Source organism: Oncorhynchus keta, unplaced genomic scaffold (genome assembly GCF_023373465.1).
Source record: "Oncorhynchus keta strain PuntledgeMale-10-30-2019 unplaced genomic scaffold, Oket_V2 Un_contig_5530_pilon_pilon, whole genome shotgun sequence".
Lineage (NCBI taxonomy): Eukaryota > Metazoa > Chordata > Actinopteri > Salmoniformes > Salmonidae > Oncorhynchus > Oncorhynchus keta.
The window spans coordinates 1-11,127 of record NW_026288346.1 but is presented as its reverse complement, the minus strand read 5'-3'; the positions used below and the strand labels follow the sequence as shown (position 1 = coordinate 11,127).

The 11,127-nt window shown below is 47.4% G+C and overlaps 1 pseudogene; it reads right to left on the bottom strand.

Moving 5' to 3' along the window:
• Positions 1–551: 551 nt before the first annotated feature.
• On the bottom strand, positions 552–5,278 carry LOC127925396 (adhesion G protein-coupled receptor E5-like; annotated as a pseudogene).
• Between the last annotated feature and the right edge of the window lie 5,849 nt (positions 5,279–11,127).

The window sequence follows — 11,127 nt, the reverse complement described above, 5'->3', positions numbered from 1 at the left end:
GACATAAAGACCATATGGATTCCTATTGGATGACATGAAGATCATGTAACTTCTGATTGGATGACATAAACACCATATGGATTCCTATTGGATGACATGAAGATCATGTAACTTCTGATTGGATGACATAAAGACCATATGGATTCCAATTGGATGACATGAAGTTCACATACCTTCTGGTTGGAAGGTTTGATATGCTTGATAAGACAGTGGTTAACATCAAGTTTGATATGAAGTGTCTAATCAGGGATGGAACTGAAGGTTCTGGCCAACCTGGCTAGTGGACCATGTTTACTATCCGGGGGGATAGTTGGACACATTTTCTACTAACCTGGTCTGAACAGTACTATCCTCAGGCTGAGTGTTTCTGGTGTGTCACTATCTGGCCAAGATACTAAATCAGAAACACTTCACATTTCTACAATATATCTTAACCACACCGCTAAACACAAATATTTGTTTTCATAAATGTTTACGATAGTGACCATTTTGACTTTACAGTTTGAACATCTAGTGAACCTTTGTCATGGGAGGAGGGGTAAAGAGGTGCATTATGGGGGTTTGGTGACGTCAGATCTGCGACTCCCCCCGTGGTCTCTGCGCTCCTTGACCCCTAGGACAGACAAATGTCAAAGGACAGAGGTTAACTTAGTGAAAATTGTTGTGTGTGTGTGTGTGTGTGTGTGTGTGTGTGTGTGTGTGTGTGTGTGTGTGTGTGTGTGTGTTGCGTGCGTGCGTGCGTGTGTGTGTGTGTGTGTGTGTGTGTGTGTGTGTCTGTTTGTGTGTGAGTGTGTGTGTGTGTGTACCTGGGAGTAGCTGGAAGAAGGGTTGGTAGTGCTGACCTCTGAGCATCTCTTCTTCAGTGGTGTGCAGATACAGGACAGGAGCTTGCCATACCTCTCTCACCTGATGGGGAAGCAGAGCACAGTGTTACACACACACAACACACACACACACACAAAATACACACACACACACACACACACACACACACACACACACACACACACACACACACACACACACACACACACACACACACACACACACACACACACACACACACACCCCATACCGTTTGTTCAGTAGGCAGTGCATGATGAACAGCAGTGCTCCCTGTAGAGAGTTGAGGATAGTGAAGAGATATGTCATGACCACTGTCCCTCCTCTTGGAACTGGAACACTCCAAATATCCACATAGTACCCAACACACACAGCTGGGCCACTGCTGTCACTGTGAACACCCTGGAGAGAGAGAGGGAGGAGGAGGAGGGAGGAGGGGGGAGAGGGAGGAGGAGGGAAGGAGGAGGGGGGAGGGGGGGGAGAGGGAGAGGGAGGGGAAGGAGAGAGAGAGGGAGGAGGAGGGAAGGAGGGAGGAGGAGAGGGGTGGGAGGGAGGGTAGGGGGATATCTTAAAGGAGGGAGGGGGAGATGAGGGGCGAGGGGGATGAGGGGGAGGAGGAGGAGGGAGGAGAGGGGTGGAAGGAGGAAGAGGGAAACGTTTTAGTACAGATTTATTTAATGTTATCACAGCTAAAAAAACTGAATTGCATAAATTAATTTATTCACACTATTTGTCACTGTCCATACATTTGGACATTTCTACATTCACCTATCTCTCCGCTTCTGTCTCTACATCACTGTCTAGTCACACCTGGGAACTGTCTCTGTCTCTTCCTCTCTTCACACCTGTTTACACCTGGAGTTCCATTCACTGTCTCTGTCTCTGTCTCTTCCCCTGTCAACCTGTTACACCTGTGTTCCATTCACTGTCTCTGGTCACACCTGTTTGTGGTCTCTGTCTCTTCCCCTGTCACACCTGTTACACCTGTGTTCCATTCACTGTCTCTGTCTCTTCTCCTGTCACACCTGTTACACCTGGAGTCTCTGTCTCTGGTCTCTTCCCCTCTCCCCTGTCACACCTATTTTTCCCCATTCACTGTCTCTGTCTCTCCCCCTGTCACACCTGTTGGCACCTGTGTTCCATTCACTGTCTCTGTCTTCTTCCCCTGTCACACCTGTTACACCTGTGTTCCATTCACTGTCTCTGTCTCTTCCCCTGAAAGTGTTCCATTCACTGTCTCTGTCTCTTCCTGTCACACCTGTTACACCTGTGTTCCATTCACTGTCTCTGTCTTCCTGTCACACCTGTTACACCTGTGTTCCATTCACTGTCTCTGTCTCTTCTTCCTGTCACACCTGTTACACCTGTTACACCTGTGTTCCATTCACACCTGTCTCTGTGTGTTACACCTGTTACCCTGTGTTCCATTCACTGTGTGTTACACCTGTGTTCCATTCACTGTCTCTGTCTCTTCCCCTGTCACACCTGTTACACCTGTGTTCCATTCACTGGTGTCTCTTCCCCTGTGTGTTACACCTGTGTTCCATTCCCACTGTCTCTGTCTCTTCTCCTGTTACACCTGTAACGTGTTCCATTCACTGTGTCTCTTCCCCTGTTACACCTGTTGTGTTCCATTCACTGTCTCTGTCTCTTCCCCTGTTACACCTGTTACACCTGTTACACCTGTGTTCCATTCACTGTCTCTGTCTCTTCCCCTGTTACACCTGTTACACCTGTGTTCCATTCACTGTCTCTGTCTCTTCCCCTGTCACACCTGTTACACCTGTGTTCCATTCACTGTCTCTGTCTCTTCCCCTGTTACACCTGTTGTGTTCCATTCACTGTCTCTGTCTCTTCCCCTGTTACACCTGTTACACCTGTGTTCCATTCACTGTCTCTGTCTCTTCCCCTGTTACACCTGTTACACCTGTTACACCTGTTACACCTGTTGTGTTCCATTCACTGTCTCTGTCTCTTCCCCTGTTACACCTGTGACACCTGAGTTCCATTCACTGTCTCCAGCGCTCGACGTCGCCGGTCTACTAACCTCCGGTCCTGGCAACCATAATTATGCAACCTGGCAACCCACATTACGCACACCTGCTCCCTCTCGGTGCACACCTGGCAACCCACATTATGCACACCTGGCAACCCACATTATGCACACCTGCTCCTCTCCTGCAACCCACATTATGCACACCTGTACTTGGACTCCATCATTACCTTGATTACTTCCCTTTATTTACCCTCAGTAGCCTGTCTTCGGGCAGTATTGGTTCCGCTCACGCTCAGTACGCTGCTCCTGCTGAGTTTATCTACTTGTTCTCATAAATAAACTCTCCTTCTGCACCTGCTTCCTGGACTCCTAGTGTATAGGTTACGCCTCGCTCTCTCTCTCTCCCTCCATCCCTCTTTCTGTCTCTCAGTTTCACACTCTCTCTCTCTCTCCTCCATCCCTCTTTCTGTCTCTCAGTTTCACACACTTTCTCTCTCTCTCTCTCTCTCTCTCTCTCTCTCTCTCTCACTCTCTCTCTCTCTCTCTCTCTCTCTCTTTCTCTCCCCTCTCTCTCTCTCTCTCCATTTCTCTCTCTTTCTCTCCCCATCTCTCTCTCCCCCATCTCTCTCTCTCTCCTTACTTGATCTTGCGTAGGTTGAGAGGTCAGGGTTGAGACTAGAGAACTTCTGGGCCAGCCTCCAGACAGTGATGATGAAGAAGAAAGCGTTGAGGAAGATGATGGTGCACACTGGGCCGAAGAAACTCAGATGAATCCTCTCTCCAGAGACAGCCAACAGCTGACACACAGAGAGGATAACGTTAGAATTAGGTTATCTGGTATTATTTACATGTTATATTTATGTTATATTTATGTTTTATAAAACCTCTCTCCAGAGACAACCAACAGCTGGATAATGTTAGAGGTTATCTGGTATTATTTACAAAGTTATATTTATGTTTAATAACACCTCTCCAGGAGAATTAACCAACAGCTGACAGAGACAGGGATAACGTTAGAATAATGTTAATATATACCATCTACTAATAATGTTATATATTGTTATTTATATGGGACAGATTTGCTACACAGTCTCACACACCACACCCACACACCCACACACCCACACACCCACACACACACACACACACCCACACACACACCCACACACAGACTCAGACTCACTGTTGTGTGGGTACCATATCCATCTGGGTATGTGATAGCAGAGATGATGACTATAGTCAGTGGCAGTCCATATCCCACAGCATGCAGGTACAGAGGATTACAGTAAGAAGAAGAATCAAAGAGCTTCATAAAATACAGGTACAGAGGATTACAGTAAGAAGAAGAATCAAAGAGCTTCATAAAATACAGGTACAGAGGTTTACAATAAGAAGAAGAATCCCAGAGCTTCATAAAATACAGGTACAGAGGATTACAATAAGAAGAAGAATCCCAGAGCTTCATAAAATACAGGTACAGAGGATTACAATAAGAAGATGAATCCCAGAGCTTCATAGAATAGCAGTTAAATGAAAAGGTAACAAACCAAGGTAGATAATAGAGAGATAATATAACGTTGTAAGAAATAAAATAAAGTTGTAAGAAATAAATATAATGAAAATATATAATAGATTAGGAAATAATATAAATACAGACATTACATGTCTAAATTAATATAACATAAATGTATAATACAAATAAATACAAATATATACTCTAAATAATAATAATAATAATAATAATAATATATGCCATTTAGCTGACGCTTTTATCCAAAGCGACTTACAGTCATTATAACCCCTGAATCGAACCCACTACCCTGGCATTACAAGCGCCATGCTCTACCAACTGAGCCACAGAAGGACCACAATAAATATATACTAACGCAAATCATTTATAACCATAGAGTAAATATATCCAATACCTTTATGGTAGTGTTGAAGACCAGGACCACCATGAGGGTGAGCTGAACCCCTCTAACAACATCCAACTGAAGGATCCTAGGAAGAACAGGTGGAGGAGACCTGCTACAAACCCACATCCTCCCTTTAGAGGAGAGGAGGAGAGGAGAGGAGAGGAGAGGAGAGAGAGGAGAGGAGAGGAGAGGAGGAGAAATGAATAGGATAAAAAGTCAAATTTAGTTTAAATTCAGATCTGACTGTATGTAAAAATGTTATGTGTCTATTTTTTGTCATCCTGGGCACAGAAGGTGGGCACAAGATCCTAGGGGAGCAACACCACCCCAAAGTGACAAGGAAAATATTAAAAAGAGATATTGCTATATATACCTTGATCCTCACAACACAAACTCACACACACACACACACCCAAATCCCTAAAACCCACCTTGTTCTGTGTGAGAGATCTGGGGAGGAAGACGAGGTCAGCGATGAAGAGGCAGACACAGAGGTGGAGGTGGATGGTGGTGCGTGGGTCTCCTGGATGGACCGACACAGCCAGAATGTCAGGATGCACAGCAACAGACACACCACAGACACCGACAGACCCAGCCACGTCAACAGAGACGCAGCTCAAAGGTGTTCTGAGAGAGAGAGAGAGAGGAAGAGAGAGAGAGAGAGAGAGAGAGAGAGAGAGAGAGAGAGAGAGAGAGAGTGAGAGAGAGAGCAAGAGAGAGAGAGTGAGCAAGAGAGAGAGAGAGAGTGAGCAAGAGAGAGCTGAAGATGCATAACATTAACTGAGGATACCTGAGGATGCTTAACATTAACTGAGGATGGCTGAAGATGCTTAACATTAACTGAGGATAGCTGAAGATGCTTAACATTAACTGAGGATAGCTGAAGATGCTTAACATTAACTGAGGATAGCTGAAGATGCTTAACATTAACTGAGGATAGCTGAAGATGCTTAACATTAATTGAGGATAGCTGAAGATGCTTAACATTAACTGAGGATAGCTGAAGATGCTTAACATTAACTGAGGGTTGAAGATGCGAGGGGGATCGTATCGGGCACTTCTGCCCGCAGGTAGTATAACTTTTTCATTACATTTCATTATAGTACAACGGTTTGATTTGTCTAATCTTTAGCAATTGCTTCCTTAGCCAGCTACATAGCCGTCTTTGTATCTAAGATAATTGCATAATTATCGATTGGCCGTCCTAACGTAGTCTTCACTGCTATTTGCCCAGCAGCTAGCCAGCTAGCAAACGCCCACCGATTAGCAGCACTGTAGCAACTATTACACTCAATCAACGACTTGATTAGTGTAGTGTTAGCTAGCTACATAGCTGTCTTTGCTGTCTTCGTATCCAAGATAATTGTGTAGTTTAGAATGTGGCCTTAGAGTGATTATCTTAATTTTATCGAGGTTAGCTAGCCAGCTATTTGTCGTCCTTAACGTAGGAGACTATGCTAGCTAGCCAACAGCTAGCCAGCGCTCAGCCAGCCAGCCAACAGCCAGCCAACAGCTAGCCGACAGCTAGCCAACAGCTAGCCGACAGCCAGCCAACGCCCACCGGTAGGACTCAACAACCCGGTCGCATTCACAGGTAGTATCACATTTTCATTTCATTTCATTACAGTACAATGGGTTTGATTTGTTTGATCGTAGCTAGCTACACAGCTACATAGCCGTCTTTGTATCAAAGATAAATTGTGTCTAGAGCGATTTTCAGGTTAGCTAGCCAGCTATTGTCGTTCTTTTAACTCAACGTAACGTAAACAACACTGCTAGCCAGCCAGCTAGCCCCAATAGTAGCACTGCAGAAACTATTACACTCAACGGAACGACTTGATTAGTGTAGTGTCAACAACACAGCCACTGCCAGCTAGCCTACTTCAGCAGTACTCTATCATTTTAATCATTTTAGTCAATAAGATTCTTGCTACGTAAACGCTTTCTGAACATTCGAGACGCAGTAGTCCACTTGTCATTCAATGTCCTTTGCATTAGCGTAGCCTCTTCTGTAGCCTGTCAACTATGTGTCTGTTCTATCTGTTCTCTCCTCTCTGCTGGACCATACAAACGCTCCACATCACGTGGGCCGCGGTCACCTAATCTGGTGGTCCCAGCACTGACGACCACGTGGGTTCCAGGTCCCGGCAGCCTCTGGAACTGCCCCGATCTGCGGCCAACAAGGCAGAGTTCATCTCAGCCTATGCCTCCCTCCAGTCCCTCGACTTCTTGGCACTGACGGAAACATGGATCACCACAGACAACACTGCTACTCCTACTGCTCTCTCTCTTCGTCCGCCCACGTGTTCTCGCACCCGAGAGCTTCTGGTCACGGGTGGTGGCACCAGGATCCTCATCTCTCCCCAAGTGGTCATTCTCTCTTTCTCCCCTTACCCATCTGTCTATCGCCTCCTTTGAATTCCATGCTGTCACAGTTACCAGCCCTTTCAAGCTTAACATCCTTATCATTTATCGCCCTCCAGGTTCCTTTGAGAGTTCATCAATGAGCTTGATACCTTGATAAGCTCCTTTCCTGAGGACGGCTCACCTCTCACAGTGCTGGGCGACTTTAACCTCCCCCCACGTCTACCTTTGACTCATTCCTCTCTGCCTCCTTTTTCCACTCCTCTCCTCTTTGGACCTCTCACCCTCTCACCTTTCCCCCTACTCACAAGGCAGGCAATACGCTCACCTCATCTTTACTAGATGCTGTTCTTCCACTAACCTCATTGCAACTCCTCCAAGTCTCCCGACCACTACCTGTATCCTTTTCCCTCTCGCTCTCATCCAACACTCTCCCACACCCTTTCTCCCCGGATGGTATCAACGTCGTCCCAACCTTCGCCTCTCCCCCGCTAACTCTCTCCTCTTCCATCCTATCTCTTCCCTGCTCAAACCTTTCTCCAACCTATCTCCTGATTCTGCCTCCTCAACCCTCCTCTCCTCCCCTTTCTGCATCCTTTGACTCTCTATGTCCCCTATCCTCCAGGCCGGCTCGGGTCCTCCTCCTGCCCCGTGGCTCGACGACTCATTGCGAGCTCACAGAACAGGGCTCTCGGGCAGCCGAGCGGAAATGGAGGAAAACTCGCTCCCTGCGGACCTGGCACTTTTCACTCCCTCCTCTACATTTTCCTCCTCTGTCTCTGCTGCTAAAGCCATTTTCTACCACTCTAAATTCCAAGCATCTGCCTCTAACTCCTAGGAAGCTCTTTGCCACCTTCTCCTCCCTCCTGAATCCTCCTCCCTCCCCCTCCTCCCTCTCCGCAGATGACTTCAACCATTTTGAAAAGAAGGTCGACGACATCCGATCCTCGCTTGCTAAGTCAAACGGCACCGCTGGTTCTGCTCACACTGCCCTACTCTGTGCTCTGACCTCTTTCTCCCCTCTCTCCAGATTAAATCTTGCCTTGTGACGGCCGGCCGCCCAACAACCTGCCCGCTTGACCCTATCCCCTCCTCTCTTCTCCAGACCATTTCCGAGACCTTCTCCCTTACCTCACCTCGCCATCAACTCATCCCTGACCGCTGGCTACGCCCCTTCTTCCGTCTTCAAGAGAGCGAGAGTTGCACCCCTTCTGAAAAAACCTACACTCGATCCTCCGATGTCAACAACTACAGACCAGTATCCCTTCTTTCTTTTCTCTCCAAAACTCTTGAACGTGCCGTCCTGGCCAGCTCTCCCGCTTATCTCTCTCTGAATGACCTTTCTTGATCCAAATCAGTCAGGTTTCAAGACTAGTCATTCAACTGAGACTGCTCTTCTCTGTATCACGGAGGCGCTCCGCACTGCTAAAGCTAACTCTCTCCTCTGCTCTTATCCTTCTAGACCTATCGGCTGCCTTCGATACTGTGAACCATCAGATCCTCCTCTCCACCCTCTCCGAGTTGGGCATCTCCCAGCGCGGCCCACGCTTGATTGCGTCCTACCTGACAGGTCGCTCCTACCAGGTGGCGTGGCGAGAATCTGTCTCCTCACCACGCGCTCTCACCACTGGTGTCCCCAGGGCTCTGTTCTAGGCCCTCTCCTATTCTCGCTATACACCAAGTCACTTGGCTCTGTTACAACCTCACATGGTCTCTCCTATCATTGCTATGCAGACGACACACAATTAATCTTCTCCTTTCCCCCTTCTGATGACCAGGTGGCGACCGCATCTCTGCATGTCTGGCAGACATATCAGTGTGGATGACGGATCACCACCTCAAGCTGAACCTCGGCAAGACGGAGCTGCTCTTCCTCCCAGGGAAGGACTGCCCGCTCCATGATCTCGCCATCACGGTTGACAACTCCATTGTGTCCTCCTCCCAGAGCGCTAAGAACCTTGGCGTGATCCTGGACAACACCCTGTCGTTCTCAACTAACATCAAGGCGGTGGCCCGTTCCTGTAGGTTCATGCTCTACAACATCCGCAGAGTACGACCTCCTGCTCACACAGGAAGCGTGCGCAGGTCCTAATCCAGGCACTTGTCATCTCCCGTCTGGATTACTGCAACTCGCTGTTGGCTGGGCTCCCTGCCTGTGCCATTAAACCCCTACAACTCATCCAGAACGCCGCAGCCTGTCTGGTGTTCAACCTTCCCAAGTTCTCTCACGTCACTCCCGCTCCTCCGCTCTCTCCACTGGCTTCCAGTTGAAGCTCGCATCCACTACAAGACCATGGTGCTTGCCACGGAGCTGTGAGGGGGAACGCACCTCAGTACCTCCAGGCTCTGATCAGGCCCTACACCCAAACAAGGGGCACTGCGTCATCCACCTCTGGCCTGCTCGCCCCTACCACTGAGGAAGTACAGTTCCCGCCAGCCCAGTCAAAACTTTTCGCTGCTCTGGCCCCAATGGTGGAACAAACTCTCACGACGCCAGACAGCGGAGTCAATCACCACCTTCCGGAGACACCTGAAACCCCACCTCATTAAGGAATACCTAGATAGGATAAGTAATCCTTCTCACCCCCTTTAAGATTTAGATGCACTATTGTAAAGTGACTGTTCTACTGATGTCATAAGGTGAATGCACCAATTTGTAAGTCGCTTCTGGATAAGAGCCGTCTGCTAAATGACTTAAATGTAAATGTAAATGTAGGATAGCTGAAGATGCTTAACATTAACTGAGGATAGCTGAAGATGATTAACATTAACTGAGGATAGCTGAAGATGCTTAACATTAACTGAGGATAGCTGAAGGTGCTTAATATTAACTGAGGATAGCTGAAGATGCTTAACATTAACTGAGGATAGCTGAAGATGCTTAACATTAACTGGAGGATAGCTGAAGATGCTTAACATTAACTGAGGATGGCTGAAGATGCTAACATTAATCTGAGGATGGCATGAAGATGCTTAACATTAACTGAGGATAGCTGAAGAGGTTATACTGTGTTCAATAGAGGATAAAATGAAAGTGGAGCGAGTTCCAGGTCGCGCACAACAAACAAAAAAGTACACTTGGCTTGACTCTCATCTAGTGGAAGCCATAGGAACTGCAAGCAAGTGCCTCATACATCTAGTTCCCCATAGGAAACTAATAGAAAACACAGTTAACTCAACAACAACAAAAAGTCCTGGATGGTTTGTCTTCGGGGTTTTGCCTGCCAAATAAGTTCTGTTATACTCACAGACATTAACAGTTTTAGAAACTTTATCCAAATCTACCAATTATATGCATATCCTAGCTTCTGGGCCTGAGTAGCAGGCAGTTTACTTTGGGCTTTTCATCCGGATGTGAAAATACCGCCCCCATCCCAAAGAGGTTAATGTTAAGCATCTTCAGCTATCCTCAGATCAACAACACAGCCTTTAACTCATTACTCAACCTACTCAACTGACAACATAGGGTAAGGAGCATTATATTGACATCACCGTGTGTGTGTGTGTGTGTGTGTGTGTGTGTGTGTGTGTGTGTGTGTGTGTGTGTGTGTGTGTGTGTGTGTGTGTGTGTGTGTGTGTGTGTGTGTGTGTGTGTGTGTGTGTGTGTGTGTGTGTGTGTGTGTGTGTGTGTGTACCTGTACAGGGTAGAGGGCCATGAGAACAGCAAAGCTGCTAAGGTGGGAACAGGAACACACGGTGTGTGTAGCGTTAGACGTGACTTTGGTACAGCCACGACTTGACCACGCCCCTCCCTCTTCCTGGACACGTCCCTCCGACCAGAACACACAGGTATAGTTCATCTCCGCTGACTCCGCCCTCACCTGGGGAAGGGGGTGGGGGGAGGGAGAGAGAGAGAGAGAGAGAGAAAGAGACAGCGAGAGAGAGACAGAGAGAAACAGAGAGAGAGAGAGAGAGAGAGAGAGAGAGAGAGAGAGAGAGAGAGAGAGAGAGAGAGAGAGAGGAGAGAGGAGGATGAAAAATTGGCTAAGCACTTCTTAGAGAACGGTC